This window comes from Marmota flaviventris, chromosome 2 (assembly GCF_047511675.1).
Source record: "Marmota flaviventris isolate mMarFla1 chromosome 2, mMarFla1.hap1, whole genome shotgun sequence".
Lineage (NCBI taxonomy): Eukaryota > Metazoa > Chordata > Mammalia > Rodentia > Sciuridae > Marmota > Marmota flaviventris.
Window position 1 is genome coordinate 49,184,735 of NC_092499.1, and position 22,691 is coordinate 49,207,425.

The window sequence follows — 22,691 nt, forward strand, 5'->3', positions numbered from 1 at the left end:
TTTTCACTGGAAAATTTGTGTCATCCCTGTTTTTAGTCTCAGGAATCCTATTCCTATCCAATTATATCATTTTCATGTCATTAGTTTTACCACTTAACCTCACATAAATGCGTATTTGTGACTGAAAGGTTATTCAGAATTTCTAGGATAATAATGGAAAACAAGATAGTATTGAGAAAATTTTGTTTTCAACTGAGAACTAGTTTTCCATATGAAGCCAGTGGTATGGGTAGAGAGAAAGATGAGGTAGAAAGAATAGGTAGGTGAAAAAAATACTAAATTCCAGTGTTTTGTGCTCGCTTCGGCAGCACATATACTAAAATTCGAACGATACAGAGAAGATTAGCATGGCCCCTGAGCAAGGATGACACGCAAATTCATGAAGCGTTCCATATTAAAAAAAAATTCCAGTGTTTTTCAAATCACAATAAGATTTGTATTTAATAATTCTTTAGATTTCTCAAGAGCTATTATCATAAAAATGTTCTATTTTATCCTGTAGTCTGTTTTGAGGCCATCCTCTTGCTATCTCTTTTGTTGTTATTCTCCTTGCCCCAGGCTGCCACCTCAGTCTTTTCCTTTCCTAATACTCAGAATCACTTTTCCCATGTGTGGTCCTATGATCATTCCTTAATTTCTTCTCTGGCCTGCACCTTTACAGAAAATGCCACTCGAGTGAGAAAAGTACAGCTGTGAACTGCAGTTATATGCACAGCTCTGTTCAGCAGCACCAAACACAGTCATAGCCAAAACAAGCAAGAAAGACCGTGGGAACACCTATCTAAACAGACATGGTGAGTCTGCTCTCCAGCCACCCCAAACATGGAGCCATGCTCATTAGATGTAACTCTTGCTTTTTGCCAATAACCAGAAAAGGGGAAGTCCACACAATATAGAGCACAACAACCTAATCCTCAGATGGAATTCTGACATCAATAATGCTGTTGACATGGTAAGGGAACTAGGCACCTGTACCTTTAGCAAATGTCCCCAGGTGTTTTTCCATAAAGGACATCTATGGACTACACACTTTAAGAAACATTGCTCTGAGACTTGCTAAGAAAATGGTCACTATTATACAGGACTTAGAAGATCTTGTAAAAGAGGATGGTCCCAAGAGTGACTTGTCCCTTTGGTTCCAGGCCTGGTATTGTCTCCCTGACTGTCCTTAGCCTCAATCTTATCTCACTAGCTCTGGGGACATACCCTTTCCCACCATCCATGTTCTATTGCTGGTGAGGAGTAACTCAAAGTCGGGCTCTCCAGCTGACACCCAAAGCTCTGATGTATTTTGGGGAGAAGCAAAGGAAATGCAGGACATTCCAGAGTTATTAATCAGTGTCTTACAAATGTTCCTTGCACATGAATACTACATCAGATATAAAGAGACACACCATCCCCTCCCCAGTACCAGGGAGATAAGAAGTATTCCCTGAACCCTGACTCTATCTAAACTCTTTAAACATAGCAGGAGCTAGAGCACTGGTGACAGCCTCCTCCAGGTTTTATAATACCGGGCCAGGCTATGAGCCATGTTGGCTCCTGGAAGTATTACAATTCCATCTCCACAACCCCAGTCTGAGCTCCTCTCATTGTTTCTCTGGACAATTGTGACAGCTTCCAAAGTGGCTCACTGCCTTTACTATCTCCTACCACTCATCCTTTCTCTAATCTATCAATTTCCTAACATATCAATTATTATTGTTAATATCCCTGTTTCCATCTACTAGGCTTCATGCTATTCATTAGAATAATGCTTTCAAAGCAAACAATATCACATTTATTCTGTTTCAGAAGTGTCTGGAAAAGGAAGTAAATTATTCTCCAATTTGATTAGAGATAATAAAATGCTATACAACTAACCAACTTTTCTTACCTCATAGGATAATGGTCTCTTTTAAGGGTCAGACATACCAAACTCAATGAAATCACTTAATTTATAATTTTAATGTTTTACTTGATTCTAGAATTAGAAGTAGAAGTAGGAGATATGATGTTCTGACTCAGAACTTTCCTTTTGATAGTAGAGTATAACTGTTAATATGAACAGTATTAATTTTAGTTTTTGTCAGGAAAGTTATTGTGAGACCTGAGTTGGCAGTTTTTGAACTTTTATTTTATTATTCCATATTTTTTGAGTCACTAAAGAGGTTGAAAGAAAGTCAAAATGTTCCAGAAATATTTTCCACTTTCTTTTGGTTACAAAATAGCACCCCTTTCCTCAAAAGCTTAATACATATCTCCACATAGTATACTAAAGAGGTTAAAGAAATAATAAATGAAAAAGCCATTAAGCTTATTCTATCTTTAAAATATTCCCCCTTCTGCTGTTTTATTCCCCAAAGTCATGCAAAACCACTGCTTAGAACATGTAAACAGAGGGTATAAAATATCCCTCCCCAGATTATGGTGATTCTAAACAGCATGCTAGCAAAATAGGTATTTATGGCTGATAGAGTAATGGGAAAAATTATCTTTAAAAATAATAGATCATTCATGTAGGGATTATAATGGCTCTGTCTGCCTTCATCACAAAGGAATACAGACCATGGATGGGGTTGGGACCAAAACAGACAGGTCAACATATATGAGCATAAGGCCATTCTGCCTGGTATTGTAAACTCTCTGGGTAGAAGGCACATTGTGATGCTTTGCTGCAGGAAGTTAACCTTGCCTACAAAATGAAGTACTAAAGGTTTATGCAACAAAATGCATCTACCCTTATTCAGAGTCAGGCCAGTCCTGCTCTAACTTTATAAGCCTGCTTGAAGAATGTCAGGAGCACACAGGTGACCCCTCACTGCCCTATACTATCCAAAGTATTCATTAGTAGAACACTGTATTTTCATTTATGAAGAAAGTTGCTAACTGAAGTAGAGGCTGCAAATGGTAGGGGAAGAATGGCATCTTCTGTCTATGACTTTGCTGTTTTCACTGTTCCACAAGGTTCTTCTCCATGTGTCCTTTGAAACCTCTTTTCAAAACTGCATTTATGCCATATTTATAAGAGTTATTTAATGCCTTCCTTTCCCAAGACTCTTATGCATACATATTCCTAGTCTGAATCCATGAAAAACCAAAATGAGTAAATAATTATTTTAATGAATACAGATTTATTACTTTCTAATAAACACTACTTGTCATGGACTGAAATCAAATACCAATAAAATGTTTCTAAGTCTATGCAACCTCATTTGTGAATCAACAGCTTGTTTATAATATTAAGTGTAAGCCAATGCAGATGAAATGTCTGGCAACCTTTCTATGCAGGGGGTTACTCATTTTTCTCTATATTTATGTTGTTATTTTTTTTGCTCTGTAAACACTTTCTTTATGGACATTGAAACGTAAGTCTTGTGTATGTTCACAAAATCTTAATTTAATGTGGTGCACAGAACCATTCTCTGGGTGAGAACCATCACAGAGTGCCTCCTTCAAGTGCTAATCTCGAGGGTGGAATGGTCAAGCCCTGGAATCAGGAGAGCCTTTGTAGCAACATTAGAGAGCTGGTTTGCAGTCTTTGAACAAGTTACTTATATCCATGGGAAGTAGTTTCCTCAGTTATAAAACAGGAAGAATAATCCTGGGAATAACACACTAATGTGAGTAAAGCTCTTAAAGATCCTCTTGTGAGAGGTGCAGTAAAAGGACAAAGTAACATTACTGGTAGCCTGTCAACACTCTAACAATACATTCAGGAATAAGCAAAAGTGACTATAAAGATAAGTAGAATCAGTTCCTGCAGTCGAATAACATAATTTTGATCACTGTGATAATCCAGAACTATAATTTAGTTGTACATTTTAAGATGATAAGCTGTCCAATGTGAACATACATATTCAGCTTTATTAAATCAGAATTATAAGCTTACTTTTGATTGGGGAGGATAATAATTTTTATTTTTATTGCATCATTTAGTTCTGATTTATTAGTATAGTTTTTTTCTATCCATGTGTATTTTATAAATAGACTTTTCAAAATTACTGAAGAAATGGTTTTACTTGAGTTCTGATTTTGTCTTCCAATTATCTACTTCATGGTCAGTTTTAAATGTTTGTAGTTATTCAAAAGACACAGACCTATTGCTTAGTGCATATGCTAATTTGATTCTTTTCATAAATATCTGTTAGCTTTGCTTCCCTCTTGAAATCTCCAGAATTGACCAAATTGAAGGAAAATTAAAAATTCTCCCTTTTGATCCTGATCTATAGAACAGAGTTTTGCTGTAATCAAAGGGCATCACATTTCATATCATAATTACCATGATTTTTCATGTAAACATAATTAATTTGCAATTCCACAGTTATTGTCCATCTTTCCCACTCCATTAAATTTAGTCTCTGGCCATGGGTTTTGCTTTTTTTTTTTTTTTAATGTTTCCTCTCAATGAGATTAGAGAATTGTGGTCATGAATTTTTTGATAGCTTAAGAATAAAATTACTGTTATTGTTATTATTTTTAAGAATTTTCCATAGTCACTTAAATTTCTCAACTTTTAACAAAAGACTAAGATTTCATGAGATACTGATATTTACAGAGAATTCTATAATTCCAAACATTCCTTGAATAGTCTCATTTTGTTTTAAGCATATAAATACATACAAACTATATATAGACATATTTTCCACATAACAGCTTTAGCATTCCTATTTGTTCCTAGTAGAAATAAAAGTCGAATACTCTGGAACAAGTCAAATATTTCCTGGAGTACATTTGAGTAGAAATATTTTCTTTCTGGGTTTATTATCTTCTCTCTCATCCCAATAGATTCTCATTAAATTATGATTAAGAAATTTAAAAATAAATTACAATCTATAAGACAGCCCTACCCATCTGATGACAATTTGTGAATATGCTTTGAGTCTGAGATAAGAATCACCTAAAACATAAAGATGTGGAGGCTGGCAGACAATGGGGATTCATAAGCATCACCTGCAGGAGTATCACAGCCACAGTCATGACCAAATGCTTACTCCCCATTTTCAAGGTAGCTTCTCTGCTCTTCTATTCATTTGCTACCCCCAAGTAAATATTTCAAGAAAGTGTCCCCCCCCCAAAAAAAAGAAAATGTGTGTGTTAGAGGGAGTTTCCCATCAACATAGTGATTTATAGTTCATGTACATTGCAACAACTTCCCACCATTTGATGCACAGAGGAAGGAACTCCAAGCTCCATGGAGGTCAATTAGAGTAAATACAAGAGTTGGTCAATGGAGTTCACTCATTTACTCAACTCAGATACCTCAAAGAAGAACCCTTGCATGTCCTGCAGTAGATTCAGAATATTCTGACCAAATGTCCCAACTGATCAAAGGATCAGTGTCAACATCTTATCATTTCCTGAAGAATGTCCTTGCTTTTCTCATAGGAAAAGTCTTGGCTTCTATCTTGCTCTATGAATTACTTTTACACCTCTCAGCTTACTCAAGTTCTGCTCCCCAACATTCAAACTAACTACCATCTGTCCTGAGAAAGATTTTCTTGAACTTGGTAATTTAAAGAAAACTTAGCAAACCATGGCAGCAGAATAATTTCTTTTAATGAAATTCTAAAACAAATGTTTCTACAAGGAGCCTTTCTGTTTGTGAGTTGGAGGGACCAGAACTTTATCCCTTGACTTCCTCCTTTCTTGACACCTCCTTCAGCAACCCCTGAAGGAATTCCACAGGGAATGAAAATCCTCTAAATTAGACAGTAGGAGGAAACTTCCACATGAATCCTTATTTTCCTAAATAACTCCTTAGTTCAATCTAAATATAATGCTCATCAAAATGTACCTGCCAGCACCTCAAATCTTATCAAGGAAGACTTGATTTTTCCTTTTGAGTGGTAGATTAATTTTAGAATGAAACCACAAGCTTCATGGGTTATTGATCTATATAAGTCATCAATTAACTGGAGATCAGTTGCATTTTCATTCTTCATAATTCACAGCCATGAACTATAGAAGGTCAGAAAAATAGATTTTTCTCTCCTTTGTTTGTGGTTCTCCCACATTCCCATAAATGAAAACTTTCTTCTTTGGTTTTTACACAATGTTCCTATATACACGATAAGCCTCAGGAGGGCAGGAATCTTATCTATCTCTACATAGCACCATGGACTGTGCTAAACACACACTAGCACTTCATAACCATTGTTGGATAGGGTCAGTAAGAAAGAACTTTTTGAAAAAAAAATATATATAATTATTAGATCTGAAAACTCTGAAGTTTGTACCTACAAATTATGCATAACCTCTTTGCATATACAGAAGGGCTACTAGCAGATGATGCTTTTTACTAAACACTCAGCTTTGTTTGTAAAAGTACCTTATACTGTTATTGCTGTGTCTCTATGCCTATGAAAAGGATGTAACAATGATGTACAAATTAAATATCAGTGGTATCCAGCAATGATAAATATGCACTGAGTGATGGGTACTGGAAGAATAAGTGAGAAATGACAGTCATCATGTCTGCCCTTTTGGAGCCTGCCCTTGTGGGCAAGGAGGACAGCATTGGGCATGAGAGAGAGTGTGTGTGTGTGTGTGTGTGTGTGTGAGAGAGAGAGAGAGAGAGAGAGAGAGAGAGAGAGAGAGAGAGAGAAATACAGTTTCCAATAACATGTGGCAGGACAAAGTTTCCTCAAATGGTGACCCAAACAGTTGCAAAATGGAAAAGACATTCGCTACAAGCACCTTGAGTTGAGAGCTCTCACTTAAACAAGGCTCAGGCTTCTCTCTAAACCAAGGATGGAAAGATGAGTCACAGTTAAGAAGTAAAGCAAGGGAAGAATATGTATAACTGAGTGAATGGCATGTACGCCACCACTCTTGGCAAATACCATGACCCAAGAGCATGCCAGAGAAAAATAATTTCTTAATTTGAGGTAAAGTGAAAATGTTTCTGAAGGCAAAAGGAAGTCTAGCAAACTCTAATGTCACTTCTTCTGTTATTATGCAACTCCATATGCAACTGTATTTTTTCCCTTACAGTACTTTTTCTCTCTCTTTTTTGTTATTATTATTATCATTATTATTACTGTGCTGGGGATTGAATCCAGGCCCTCACGAATGCCCTCACAGCCCTTTCCCCCTGGACTGACAGCAGAGCTAAGACTCTGTTCTGAGAGTGGGAGGTCCTGTTGATGGACAAGCAGTCACTGGTGAGTCACAGTCAGTCATCCTGACAAGCCCAGGTTATTATTACATGTAGTGGAGCAGTGAATTCAATGGTTAGAAACGGAATGGAGAGAGCCTGAGAAAGGCGGTGAGGTGGCCTTGAGGAAAGCCACCTCCGTGGAACAGGAAGTCTTTTCTCTTTTCAGAGCATCATCCATCATGCTGGGGGAAACGGCAGGAACATAACCTACTACTTCTTAATAGGCTTCTGCACAGAGAGTGGCTTTGAAGCAGCAGCTGCCCACAGTAAATTTCACTGACCCTTAGAGCCTTTCTCCAAGTTTTCCAACTGTTTTGTCTCTTGAGCTGCAGCTCAGTGTTGGGTCCAAGTTACAGCACCTGACTAAACTAAGAAGCCTGGCCGGTATGAGAATGGAAAGTGTTCGGTGATGTTGTCTTTTCTGAGCTACCCCAACAGTGAGACATGATGCCATTCCATCTGGCCATAAAGTGTATTCTTTCCCAGGGAGAAGAAGCCCAGCAAGGGATTTGTATTTTAAGGTCTGGTATTTTACTGTACTCATATCAAAGAAAATACAGTGAAATATAGCCTGATCCCAAGATAATGTAGCCAAGGGGTAAGGTCTTCTCAAAAAAGCAGAATTAATAATTCTAATCAGACTAAAGTCCTTTAGAATTAATTCAGGTTTTAATTTTTTAATTGTGAAGTTTCACAGACGTTTAAAAAATCAAAGACTGGTATCTGAAATAATTAATGTAGAAACGAAATATATCTGAAAATTCATCTTTTTCCTCTTCTGAATTATTTTATAACAATTCCAATTAAATTAGAAAATATGATACTAATGTATAAAACAGATACAAATTAATGAAATAAATAAACATGTTGACTTTGACAACCAAGGTTCCAAACCCCCTGCTGACACAGCTCGTATGCTGAGCTGCTTTTCCTGGAGTGGAGGTAGATCTGCTTGGCTGTTCTATGTATCTTAGAGCCCTGTGGGCTATGGAAGACCTTTATGAAACAAGAGGGCGTGACTACAGACCACAGTCTACCAGACACATGGAGGCCTGAAATCACACTGTGGGTTTTATTTCTTTGACTAAGCTGATTATTAAGAACCCTTAGAATCTCAGTTTTATTCTTTAGTTATTCCACCCCAAGCAGGGCATAAAGGAAGGAAAGTTTTTTAAAAATTTTTTTATTATTAGTTGTTCAAAACATTACAAAGCTCTTGACATATCATATTTCATACATTGGATTCAAGTGGATTATGAACTCCCATTTTTACCCTGTATACATATTGCAGATTCACATCGGTTACATATCCACTTTTTTACATACTGCCATACTAGTGTATGTTGTAGTTTTAGAGGCACAAGTTCTGAGTCATGTTCTTAAGGGCAAAATGACTCTCAGCACTGTCTATGATTACCTTAGACAAAGAATCAATAAATTCTTATAAAAGTTGTTGCAATTTGATTTTTTTTCCTTAATGAAGACATCTCCTTTGGTTTCTATTAACTTTCCTTAGTCATAAAAATTTGAGGGGGGAAATGGTATATCAATTATTATTATTATGAAAAGAAATTCTTAACATAGCTAGCTAATACTAACAATTGTGTTCACATCATAATAATGATTATCACAGTGCGTATGGGTTAGACAAAGATCATAGAGTAGGTACTTTTCATACTTCTGAAGCCTGGAACCTTCTGCTGGTTCAGGATGGTGTGCCCAGAATAGGTGTTCAAGAAACAATGACTGATGGGATAGTGATTGAATGGGTGAGCCAGTGAACATAATTCACTTACATATGTACATGAAAGTTATTGAGTCATAGTCATGTCTTGCATGTATACACCTTTAGACCAACTTCAAAGTAAAGAAAATATGCAATTAATTTTATATTTTAATTAGTAGTGTAATAAACTCAACTAATTATGAACTACTATGAACTAATAAATAGAAAGAATTAAACCAATAATTACCAGTATACCTGAAGAATAGCATTACTAATTAGCACTTTATCTCCATATGCTAAGTGAAAAGGAAAATAACAAGCCAGTTCAGGGTGAAGAAAGAACCAGATAGACACAGATCCTAAGCAGTAAGTTCTAAGTTTCAAGACAGTTCTCATTCCATGCTTACATGGATTGAACCACTTCAAATTGTTGTTTTTGTTCCATTTCTCAACTGTCATCAGTTTCATATGGGTGAACCTAATGTTTTCATGTCGGTATTCTTGTGTTGATCTAAAAATAAAGGTAAGAAATTAGTATAGGTTAGGTGTATTATAAGTATTTAACTCTTTGAAGAGCTCTTAAATAAAATCCTTCAAAAATTTTCAGCATCTTTACATTTATAAGTCTGTATTTATATATTCATTTTGTACATTTAAATATTCATACATTGAATGCATTCAATTGGCTCATACCCATAAAGACTCAAATACTTTTTTTTGGTGGGGGGTGTATACCAGGGATTGAACTCAGGGACACTCAACCACTGAGCCACATCCCCATCCCTATTTTGTATTTTACTTAGAGAAAGGGTCTCACTGAGTTGCTTAGTGCTGCACTATAGCTAAGGTTGGCTTTGAACTCAATCCTCCTGCCTCAACTTCCTGAGCCGCTGGGATTACAGGCATGCATCACCATGCCCGGCTTCAAATACTTCTTAGCAGAATAAATACATATCTCTATTTAAAACGTTCTTTTAAATTTTTAAAGTTAAGTTATATATGTAAGCTCACAGTCATGTAAACTGAAATCAACTAAGTACCTTCAGCTTTTCCCTACTAGTACAGAAGTAGCAATACCAGGATTCCAGGTAATTATTTCTACTTTCCTTCTCAGGGCACACAAGTCTTAGTTGGAAAAGGGAGATCCTGACTTTCAGACTATTGCAAAAGTAAAGAAATACTGGCTGTGATTATTGTGTTAAAAAGAGGATGCATATAAACAGAGATATTGAAGATTACTTTTTAATTTTGTATGTGTGAGTTTGTATGTATATATGTATATATATGTGCATCCCATATTTCAAGACATATAATATTTATTAAATACCAAGAATGTATAAATACTATACTGTTCTCAGGGAGAATACAAAAATAATTAAGACACTGGATCATAAATTCCTGCCATAAAGAGAAAAGTGAACACAACAAACAACAAAGGAAGGCAAGAGTTAACACATCAAGAAAAAGAATAAAGAAAGTGAAAATTCACTAGTAAGTTTGGCGGGGGGAGGTAGCATAATCAAGGATGGCTTTACGGAGAAGTGGCATTTGACTAGTACCCTGGTAGTTCATGACTCGAGAAGGAGATTTAGAGAACTGATAGAAAAAGGAACATGAGAAAAATAATAGAGAGGACCATAAGGGCACAGAGAGATCAGAGAAATTCAAAACTGCCCAAAGTATATGGAGGTATAGAGGACAGCATGAAGGAGAAAGGTAGAAGAAAAATTTGGTTCTTAAATATGGAAGATCTTAATTAAAGGAAAGAGTTTATTATGTACACAACAGAAAAGCAACTATTAGAGCTACACTTAAGGAAGAAAAATCCAGCAGCCATATGCAAGCTAATGGAGAATGACAGGAAGCAAAAAGGCTGGAAGTGGTACATATGGTGGTAGGGTGGCAAGGTGGGAAATGAACTATAATGTCAGGAACGTGGAGGAGGAGAAAAGTCTCGAGGACTGCAAAGATGTAAACCTAGAACTGAGCAAATGGATGTGAAAAACAGCATAGGCTGCTCAATGGACAAGTGGCCAGTCAAATGTGGGGAAAAAAGGAGGCATAAGGTGAAGAACATGCCAAAGTTTCAGGGTCGGATGAGTAATTAGTTCCATAAACAGAAACAGGGATGTGGTGATTTTATTGTATTAGAGGGACTCTGATGTAAAGGTGTTTAGCAGGAGATAGGGAAGACAGATTTAGGTTCAGGAGACAGACAAGGGCCCTTTTAGAGTTCACTTCCTATAGTTGAAAATTAATAATTTATTGATTTGTAAATATTGCATAACTAATAAAAGGTCAAGTTTTCTCTAAAAGAATCCAATTTAAAGTGTAATAAATTATAATAGTTAAATGATACAATTAGATTGTAAAGTGAGTTTTTAAAAATCTAAGGAAAGAATAGAAAAATGAGCTGCAACCTCACAGGAAAAAGGGGAAAGAAAATAACACAAAATAATTCATTCAAAGGATGAAGACTGGAAACCTAATTGGGTCAGAAGGAGAAGAAATTAAAGCAAATTCAATTTTCAACTCAAAACTTTAAAGGATACAGTCAAATGTTGTGCTAAAATAAGAAGTTGTCTAAGAATGGGTAAGAATATTTGGGACAAGTCTATTCATTTTAGAGTTTAAGGAAACATACAAACAAAAAGAAAGAACATTTTAATAAGAGGATTTGACAAATTCCAGAAGAACTGAGTGGAAATGAAATAAAAGGATACTGGGATAGGTTCACCAGAAATATGTGTTTGAGAGATGGAAGGAGATTTGTTTTTCCAGTGTTAATTAAACTAATCACCAGTATTTAAGGTTTACTGACTCCTGGTAATCCCAAGTTCTAGAATGACTTAGATGTTAACAGACATGCTCCGGCATTATTTCCACACATAGTCAGCGACTGCCTTTTCTTGTTAGAAAAATGAGTCACGCTCTTTCTTAGATATCCTCTTTACTCCTCCCTTTTTATTTTTTTTAATAAAATTCTGAAAAGGTGGCATCTACCAAGAAAATAACACAAAATAATTCATTTTGACAACTTTTTTTAGATTTGAGAGCTTGCCTTAAAAAAATTTAAAAGCAGTAAATTATTTCATTTTTCCTAATCACTTCAGATAGCTGCCAAATATTCTGAAAGCTTATATGTTTTTGAGGCTGCAAATACTTTGCTATGAAAACTTACGTATCCTAGAAAATTGGGCCATTTGAAAGTCCAATTTTGCAAGACTACAAACAGACAACAATAGCTGCATAAAACTTAAATCGAATGGAACTACAGTAGCTTGACCATGTGATACACAAGAAGCAATCCAGTATGCATATCTACCTGTCATTTAGTATCATTATATGCTTTGCAGGTTAAAGGGGATGAAATTCTGTGGACAATGACAAATTGGGAATATATGGAAAGGTACAGGTCACTCTGAGGTGTACTTAAAAGTATATCAGTCCCTGTGCAGGTTTAACAAAGGCTTTATTTTTGTCTTGCCAACAACCAAAGGCAAAAATTAGAAACTTTACCTGTGATAATCACTATACTATGTCAAGTTACAAATATGAACTTGGAGTTTTTTGAGCCAAAAAGCTATAAATAAATAAATAAACACACACACACACACACACACACACACACACACACACACACTGCATATAGATAGAATATTGATAGATATCTCAAGTAATCCAATAAAATAAGTTCAAGAATAGCATCTTGAACTTGAATAGCTTAACTGTCAATGTGGAGTTTGAATATATAATACAAAAACCCAAGTAATAAATAAAAGGCAATAAAACTTGGACTTAGGATGAGAAAGAAGAGATAATAATAGTGCCTGACATTTCAGCTAGGACTTGATCAAGCTGGGTCCTCTGACTCTTTGACCCATGAATGAGGCAATGATGATGATGAAGTGATGATGAGAATGATGACTGCAATTTTTAAAGCACTTGCTAAGCATACATTATCCCATTTAATCCTCACAACAATTCTATAAGGAAAATACTTTAATTATTCTTATTTTGCAGATGAGGAAATTGACGCTTTCTGGAACTCCTGACAGGATATACAAGGCTAGGCAGAAGACAGAAAGACACACATAAACATTTGACTGACAGTATCAGAAAAGAAACACCTACAAAAGAAAGATGTCAAAGAATGAGGAAGCATGGTAGAATACCAAAGTTTACATTATAGTTAAAGTCATTGGAAATTCAGTATAAACAAGAAAAAAATTAAGAGGATTTTTTTTTCTTCCAACAGGCTGTTCTCCACCTAGAAAATTAAGAAGTTGGCTTTTTGTTTGTTTGTTTTCTGCATATTTGCATTGTTTGTAAAGATAATCTTGTTCAATAATTACAGATTTAAGAGAGTACATGTTGGGGCTGTGGTTGTAGCTCAGTGGTAGAGTACTTGCCTAGCATTTGTGAGGCACTGGGTTTGATCCTCAGCACCAAATAAAAATAAATAAATAAAATGAAGGTAATGTGTCCATCTACAACTAAAAACAAATTAAAAAAAAATACATGCATTAAAGTTTTACAAATTCAGCTAGTAAAATGTTTGCCTGAGGTACTACGTAGACAAAGCTTGGTGTTTCAGCTATTTTTCAAATAACCTTGTTTTATCCGAGACATATATGTATCATTGTCCAAATCCTGAGGTGACCCAAACATACAGTTCTGTCTTCTCTATGGCAACACCAGTGGTACTTCCAGCAGGTGATAAATGGGAAACAACCTGAGGGTTATGGTTGATATCAATGAGATGACCAAGCAACAGACACAGGAGGGAAAAATCAAAGTTCATGACACCCTGCAGAAGTAGAGTCACAGGAAGAAACAAACTAAAAATGAGAGTTGCAGAGAAAACATCTGTAAGCAGTGCTACTGTTGGGGGAGGCAAACTCTCAAGCAGTTCCTTGCCAGGCAGTGTCAATGTAAACCAACACCTCAGCCTTGGGAATTTTTGCGCCAGATCAAAAGGACAGCAGCAATGCCATCTGCTGTTTGCTTAGAAAAATGGTAACAGCAGATGTTTTCATGTGCTGACCTGCCATCCCTTGACTAAGAGGCCACTTGAAAAATAATCATGAAATAGCACAAGAGAAACATCTGCACAATGTACAAAAGACCACCAATCATGCAGCATAGGAAAGAAGAAACATGCAATGAGCCCATGAAATAATTGTAGGCAGGCCCACCAAAAGTGGTGGAGGTTCTTCACATGTGCATGTCATATGAGAACATATAAAGTTGAGATCAGTACTGACCACAGAGTGGTCAAAATGCTCCCTGTGGACCTGAGTAAAGTCAGTAAGCAAACACTAATTTACTTCAAATATCCCCAAAGGTTCAAAGCTACATATTCATTTCTGTTTTCTTTTTGTTGTTGTCTATGCAATCATTTGATTTTTTTTTTTGACCCATATTTTTGGCATCACTGGAATTAAATGATTAGTGGTTCCTGAAGAACAAGCCATGACTTGTAGATGAAAAAACCCTAATGCACAGTGCCTATGCAATGGGATGTCAGGATGTGGTGAGAGGTTTTGCATCTCACCTCTCCTGGTACCCTGAGCTCCAAGAGGACCTCACATCCAGAGTAAGGTTAATGCAAGTAAGGGCTTTGGAAAATGCTGAGTCACTTGCCAGCCACCAGGTGAGACAGCAGAAACTCTGCCTCAGAAGGAATCAAATGTCATTTAGGATTTGCACCTGAAGCATACTTCCCTTTCTTTTGTGGCCACACCTGCCAGCCTATGCAATTTCATCCTCTTGCTTTGAGAGACCTGCATGCAAAATTCTACACATCTCTTCTGCCACCTTATTGGCTACAAGTCCTAATGCTCCATTTCCCACCACCTAGTCATCACCTCAACCTCAGCCATTGAAGTGACCTGCTCACTTATACCTGGGAATAAATGTTATTTGAGAAATACAGAATCAAAAGCATAAGTTTTTCCATTATGCACATGGAAAAAAAAAGTTTATATGACTTGTATTTCCTCTGCGACATGTATAACTTTATGATTTTGCATTCAAATTCTGTCAAGACACAAATAGTTAAATTCACATAACTAGTTGTTCTCTCTTTTTTTATTTCTATGATCAAATAACCTGTTGCCCAATCTGTCTTTAATAGTTTCGGTTTTGGTTTTTGTAATGGGGAGGAAAAGTGGCATTGGCTCATTTTGAAATGAAAATTTCCTTTTCCTTCCTGTTCTGAAGAAGGTGTTCTCTGTTAACCAGAGATGAGAATTATGTCTCAGTTTTTTGCTTAGCAAAACCCCAGCTCACAGTATATGCTTCCATGTTTGAAAAAATAAAGGGTTTTCAGGAAAGGTCTTACTGAAAATGCCTGTTATATCATCACACAACCATCAGAAATAATAAGGAATCTCCCTAAAAATGAAACACAAAATTGGTAGGTATCTTGAATTCTGTAGTGGCTGCCCCCACCTCTCCCCAAATTCTTGGCAAAGCAGAATGGTTGGTGATTCCTCTTATCTCTTGTGGTAAGACAACCTTGGGAGGAAAATATCACAACATAATAATTTTCTTGGTTCTAACACAAGTACCTTGGTTCTAACACAAGTAGGAGTCTTGTAATAAAGTTTGTTTTCTTAAAGCCTATTAATTATATAACATAATCTATGATACTATTCATTTATATCACACATCATTACCAAAAAGAGACAGAACTAACATAACAATCTTAAAACTAAAAAAGATTTTTGTCTCCTTCAATGTTGTGGTCTTTTAAAGACAAACACATAGCATTAGTGTCTTTCTTTGGCACTTTAGGAATACCTCTTTTGGATATGCCCTTGGAGCTTTGGCTTCCCCTTCCACCCCCCACATTTTCTCTCTTCTTTTCCCCTTGCTCTTCCCTTCCTTCCTTTCTCCTCATTGGTCACAAAACTTTTCTTTTGAGAATTAATTTGAACTTTGTAAATGTCAAAATATCACCTGGAGGCACCACTGGCAATAATATGATCACACTGTACACCATTTGGTTAAAATCAAGACATGAGTATAAGATGCTATATAAGTGATTAGCTGTTTGCTTCGGTGACTCAACTTAGCACTAAGGGTAAGACAAAAATATTTTGTGCAGTGGTATGACTGCTGCAAAAATTCTAAGATGGCAATTATTAGGGGTAATACTTATCTATATATATTTAATTTATATTTTACGATGATTCTCATTCCTCAAAATAGAGTGTAAAGTCCTATATATGTAAAACTGAAAAATATAATAGTTTTAGTATGCTCTAGAATACTATAATTACTTGACTCAGAAGGCTAAGTTGTATATATTGTGTATCATTTCCTATTTCGTATTTGGTTATTCTCAAAATATATTGGAAGAAAATGTCCTATCCTGGAAGAATCTGATAATCTGAATGCCTAAGAAATTCATTAACCATAAATTCAACACATTTCTACATCAGTGCATTGTTAGCTACCTTACTATGGTCACTGCTATCCAGCAGCTATTTTTAGTCCTTAAAATTAGATCATTTACCATAGGAAAACAATATGCTCTAGCAGGTTAGACTGCATTACATTGGTACTGTCAAACACATATTTGCCAAGTATCTAGTCCATCAAGGTACTCAAACAAAAGTAGAATACAGGATCTTTACCTCCAAGTTTGTTATTACTGCACGGAGAAACAACTCAGCCAAAAGTATCAGTAAAAATTAATAGATTATGAAGTGACCCAAACAACTGAGGCAGTATTTCAAAAAATTTGCTACACTGTCTAAAATAAAAAATGTTTGGGGGCTGGAGTTGTGGCTCAGTGGTAGAACGCTCACCTAGCATGTGTGAGACACTGGGTTTGATCCTCAGCACCACATAAAAAATAAAGAAAGAAAGTAAAGGTATTGTGTCCATCTACAACTAAAAAAAAAATCTTTAAAAAAACCTTTTTAATTGGCTAAATAAATAATGGATCATGGAGAAAAATCCAGATTCTCAAAACCCAACATATAAATTAAACATGGTGCTCTCGTCTGTGTAACTTTCTGTAGAAAGATGGGTATCCTGTACAGAGTAGAGGATCTTCAGAAAATACTCTCTAAGCTGCTGTCTGGAAGCAAATTCTTTTTTGATTAAACAATAAATTCCTATAGAATGTTAGCCCTATAAAATCCTGGAAGACAGAATCAGTGTATCCTCTGAGTGTTTCTTTAGACCTAGAGAAACCCTAAGGGCAAAGACGATTTTTTTTTAGTGGCATATGAGATGACACCATCACAGAATAGGTTTTCCTTTACCTTCCATTTATTTACTAAGACACAGCCTGGGTATACACAATAACAACTATCAAAAAATCACTGAACTAAGCATTTGCTCTTCTCAATATCCAACTAGCTATCTGATGTATTAACTGAATTTACTCCTTACTATTTTACTGAACTGGATGATCATTTTGGCACCATACAAATAATACTCTACATTTTCTGTCAGCTATCCCAATTATTTTATACCTTTTGGAGTATGATGACAATAATCCTATAGAGTCAAATATTCTGGAAAGTTCTTACAAAATATAGAGAATGTCTGTTATTATTATCATGATGTGATGTTATTACTTATAGGTAAGAGTAAAATTTCAGCACCAAATTCAACTTTAGAACTGATTTTAGAATCTTTTAAATTCCTTTTTAAAGAATTTATGCACTGAGGAAATTGTTTCAGAATATACCATCACAGAAAGCATGACTCAGGGATTAAAATTATTCATTGTGTATTATTCATATATCATTCTTAGTGTGAATATTTCTTAATGAATAAACCTGCAGTATATAAAAAATAGTAAAATATTATTAACTACACCAACACAGTAACTTTATTTTCATCCTATTGAGATCATACTCATGAATCAAAGAACAAAATTTTATAAGCACAGAAGTGTTTGAATAATAGAAGATTTAACTAAGACAGCTAAACAAGACTTCTAACTTATGGGGTTAGCAAGCACAGCAGAAAAAAATGAAAGTTAAAAAGTAGACCAGTAGACCAATTTCAAGGCTATAAAATTAAGATAAAACACCAGGAGACAGGAGGTTGGAAAGTCAGTTCAGCCTTCAAAGACTATGTGGTCTCCAAAGATATCAAGAAGCCAGGGTCAAGAAAAACAAGATTAAAATTAAATCCACTGAGGCAGAGCAGTGGATACGCCCTAATCCAAAATTAAGAACTTCCCCAAATGATAAGGAGAAAATTCCAATAGGTAAAGGACAAATACATATAGAAAATCATTCACTAAAGTAACTTTATTTAGTTACTTAGTTACCTTTACTTTATTTAACTAGTAAAAATCACCCTGAGGCAAAAACTGAAGATGGTAATAAGATGCACTGCATGAAGAAGCATGATAAAGAAGAGCACGGGTATTGCAAAAATTCCATCTCTATGTGTGATGATCAGGTTCTATCTATCTTGTAGATGCCAAAGAGCTCACATCTTCATTAAATGTTGTAGTTAGCCAGAAATTTCTGTTCTGCACATGCTGCCTCCCTTGGGTTTGAGCAAAAAAATAAAAAGAAAAAGACTTGTTCCTGTGCCAATGTGCTTTTATTTGATTCTTCTGATAACACAGAAACCCATGAAGTTGGTGAAATAACTCTCCAAGAGTCTAATATATTATTAGGAGATTTTTTAATTTGCTAATACAAACACTCCACACTAAATAATAAACCTTTAATTTTAAGAAATGCATTTGTTTGTGCTACTTTTCCAGGCCTAAATTAAAGCAACATTTAAAAATACATTTCTTAAAATTGACCAAAATAATGTTAATAATCATCATAAAATATGAATAAATAATGCTTAAATATAAACATCTGGCCTTTTATCTGATATTAAGTGTCTCTAGACTTAAATACCTATAAAGTTCTTAAACGGAAAAGTTATTTTTCTTTTCACTTGAATCTTGAATACAAGATTTTTTGAAACATGATATAAAAGTCTTCTAGACAGCATGTACTAAAGGAACACATTTTCAGTAAATAGTCCATATTTCTGAGTTCACTTTCACAACATTGCTTCATCCTTTTCCTCACCTAAAACTAAAACTTAGATATGGAAAGAAGGAACCATAAGTCTGGCTGCCACATCTGCTTTACTTCACAAATATTTTGGGGTGCCTATTTATACGTTAGGCCTTGGTATAGGTGCTAATATAGAGCAGTTAACAAAACAGACTCAGGTCATTGTCCTTGAATATAAAATGTGTTTCTTAAAGGTCTTTTGGTAAACAAAGAAAGGTCTACTTCCATTAGTTTGCTAAGGCTGCCATAATAAAACACCAAAGACTGGGAAGCTTAAGCAATGGAAATTTATATTCTGCTAGTTCTGGAGTTTGGATGTCCAAGATCAAGGAGTTGGCTGGATTGGTTTCTACTAAGGCTTCTTCCTAAGCTGCCAATAGCTACCTTCTCACTGCTTTGTTCTCACATATTTGTCCTTCTGGGCACACATATATCCCTGTGTCTCTCTAATTTCAATTTCTTCTTCTTATAAGGACTCTGAAAAGGAGCCCATCCAAATGGTTTCATTTTTGTTCAGTTACCTCTTTAAAGATCTATCTCCAAATAAAGTCATATTCTGGGGTAATGAGAGTTAGGACTTTAACCTACAAATATAGGAGATGGGGGAGGGTGGCACAATTCAGCTCATAATACTACTATAAATAGACTATACTTTAACAGGAATATATCTTTATTTCACTTTCCTTATTAAAAGATAGTTTTTCTGGTTACAAAATTCTAGGTTTACAACAATATAAAAATGTTATTCCACTATCTCCTGGCTTTCATTGTTGCTCAAAAGAAGTCTGCTGTTGTTCAACTTTAATTCCTTTTTAAATAATTTGTGTTTTCTCTTTGGCCTTTTTAGAGTTTCTCTTTTTGTCTTTGTTTTATTGAAGTTTCATTATGATATGTGTATATAGATTTTTAAATTTTGCTTGATATACTAGGTTAGTGCTAGGTTTACTTGTGGAGGAGTACATGTTTTAGCTGTTTTTACACATCTGTTTTTTTTTTTTTATATTGCTGCTCTTCCATTATCCTTATTATAACTCCTAGACATTATATTAGATGTGTAGTGAACCTTTGAATTGCATTCTCCATGTCTCTTAACTTGTCCATTCTACTTCCAATCCTCTTTATCTCTTTGGGCCACTTTCTGATAATTTATTTAGCTCTTTCAGTTCATTATTTTTCTTGTCTGTTCATAGGTTTTATGTTTGGCTTAAACATTGAGTTTCTAGCTTCAACTCTTTTCCTTTCATTTTTACAAGTTAAGTTTAGTGTCTTTTTTTTTTTCAACTGGTCTTGTGATTGTCAAAGTCTTTGTGCATTTTAAAAATTTCATCTTTTATTTCTTTAAATATTTTACAATTGTATTTACACTTTTTAAATCTTATAATTAAAATATATAAAAATTTGTTGATTTAAGCATTTTGAAGTTTTGTTTCTACTGACTTTTATTTTTTACCTGATTATTGTTAAAATTTGTGTGATGACTTAAAACATCCCAACTCTGAGAGATGGTTGGTCTCACTGTGTGGAATTTCGTTCTCCTCAAAACTGGAGTTTTATGACCCAGATGTATTGGCTTCTCCAGCATCTCTGTTCATTTGTTCCTTAGAGTCACCACCATTCAGTTGAGCAGTTTCAATGAAAGGTAACCAGAAAATAACCTTCAGATCTTCTTTTTCAAAGCATGTGGCCAAGGCACTTCACTGCTCAGCAATCGGCAAATTGACCTTGTTTATCAGAATAATGTTCTCTTTCTCAGCATCTGTCTCTTTGACATAGCATTCCAAATCTTTGCATCTAAACAAGAGTGGGTTTCGAGCACCTATTTGTGGAAGAGTATATGCTTAAGCTGTTTTTACACATCTTATTTTTTAATTTTTACACATCTTAGTTATTAGTTTTTTAATAATAACCTGAACCACCATATCACTTCTCTCGATGACCCTCCAGAGTTAGCACCAAAAATCTAAATTTCATTGGAATAAAGTCAATATTAACTTTTGTTCCTCCTCTGGCCAGATAGGCTGATGTCTCCATTTTAGGAAGTTATCTTTATCTGTCTGTTTCAGTTCTTCTAGGCCAGGTTTTTTTTGTTGTTGTTTATTTGTTTGTTGTTGTTGCTGTTTTTAATTCAAGTTTGGTCTCCCTGGTATACACAATAACTGTCTATTTTCTTCATGGAGTTTCTTAATTCTCCGGCTTTCTTCAAAACACAGCAGTCCAGTTCTAGCCTCAGCCAGCACAAACTTAATATTAAGCTTCTCAACTATGAACTCTTCCTGAAAGTTCTACAGTTGCAAGAAAGTCATCAAGAGAGCTCTGTTCAGTCACAGATTTAAGATTAAGATGACCCCAATCATAGCCATCATTGAGTTCACTGGTGTGCAACCATGGGTCAGTGTGACAATGGCTCTGGCTCTTCTAAGTCTAATGGCAGAGAGGGGCCTTGCCCAGAAACCCACTACCCAACATTCTCTTCCAACCCATCTGTCTGATGACTTTTATTTATTTATTTATCTATTTATTTATTTATTTTTACCGCTGACAAAGATGTGATATCTTTAATTATACAATAAGGTTCTAGACATCAAAGAAAGGCCAACAATCCAACAGAAAAAGGAGAGATGATAAAAAGTTAATTCATAGTAAAAGATATAAAGATAATTCTTAAACAAATGGAAATATATTCAACTTTACTCATAATAAGAGAAATACAAGTTAAAACTACACTGAGATACCATTTCTCACTTATCACATGGTCAAAAACCTCAGTCTAACAATATACCTCGTTACTTGTAAGGCTGTGGTGAAACAGATATACCCACACATTGCTGGTAGAAATGCAAAAGGATACACCACCTATGGAGTTCAAATTTAGCAATATCTACTAAAATTATAAATGTAATTTTGGGGATTTATCCAATGAAATATCTGCATATGTATGCGATATCCATTCACTGTAATACCAAAAACTAAAAACACCCCAACTATGTATCAGTCAGGGACCACAGTCATTAAATAAGAGTGTACATTCACATAATTTAAGACTCTAAGGCAGTCATCTATGTACTGTTATAAGTGGCTTTCAAAATAGTGAAAATGCTCTAATGCTCTGATGTGGAAAAACCTCCAGGTGTATTATTAAGTAAAAAGGCAACATATATAACCATATGGAGAGTATGGTACTTTGTGTAAGGGGGCGGTAGAATAGCTATATACATTTATAGTGTTTGTAACTGCAGAAAGAAACATTGGAAAGAGAAAACAAATGAACAAAACTGATACCAAAGGGTGTTTTTTTTTTTTTTTTTTTTGGTGGGGGTCAACTGAGTGGACAGGGGTAAGTGAAATGTTTCAAAACACAACTTTATTTTTAATAGCATTCTTTATTGTTTAGACAAAAGCTAATTTTGGCTTCACCATTTATTTATTGCTAAAATAAATTCAAAGCAAGTATGCAGTCTCTTTTATACTAGAGCAAACCAGGAAATCAAGACACAATTGCCATCATGAATTTTTTTTTTTTTTTTTGATACTGGGAAATGAACCTAGGGTGGCTTAAGCATTGAGCCACATCCCCAATCCTTCCTTTTGATCTTTTATTTTGAGAGGCAGTCTCGCTAAATACCTAGGGCTTCACTAATTTGCTGAGACAGGTCTCGAATTTACAATCCTCCTGCCTCAGCCTCCTGAGCCACTGGGATTATAGGCATGTGTCACCATACCTGGCTCTCCTATCATCTTCCATCTCTACCATCATCTTCTAGAC

General features: G+C 35.2%; 1 protein-coding gene and 1 non-coding gene across 8 annotated transcripts in view; one reads left to right on the forward strand and one right to left on the reverse strand.

The window, feature by feature from the left end:
- The window catches only part of Slc25a21 (solute carrier family 25 member 21), a 538,394-nt gene that overhangs the window by 303,823 nt on the left and 211,880 nt on the right, over nucleotides 1-22,691 (reverse strand). The window lies entirely within an intron of this gene.
- On the forward strand, nucleotides 293-399 carry LOC114088294 (U6 spliceosomal RNA). The gene has a single exon (XR_003581957.2). It is a non-coding gene; the product is annotated as a U6 spliceosomal RNA (small nuclear RNA).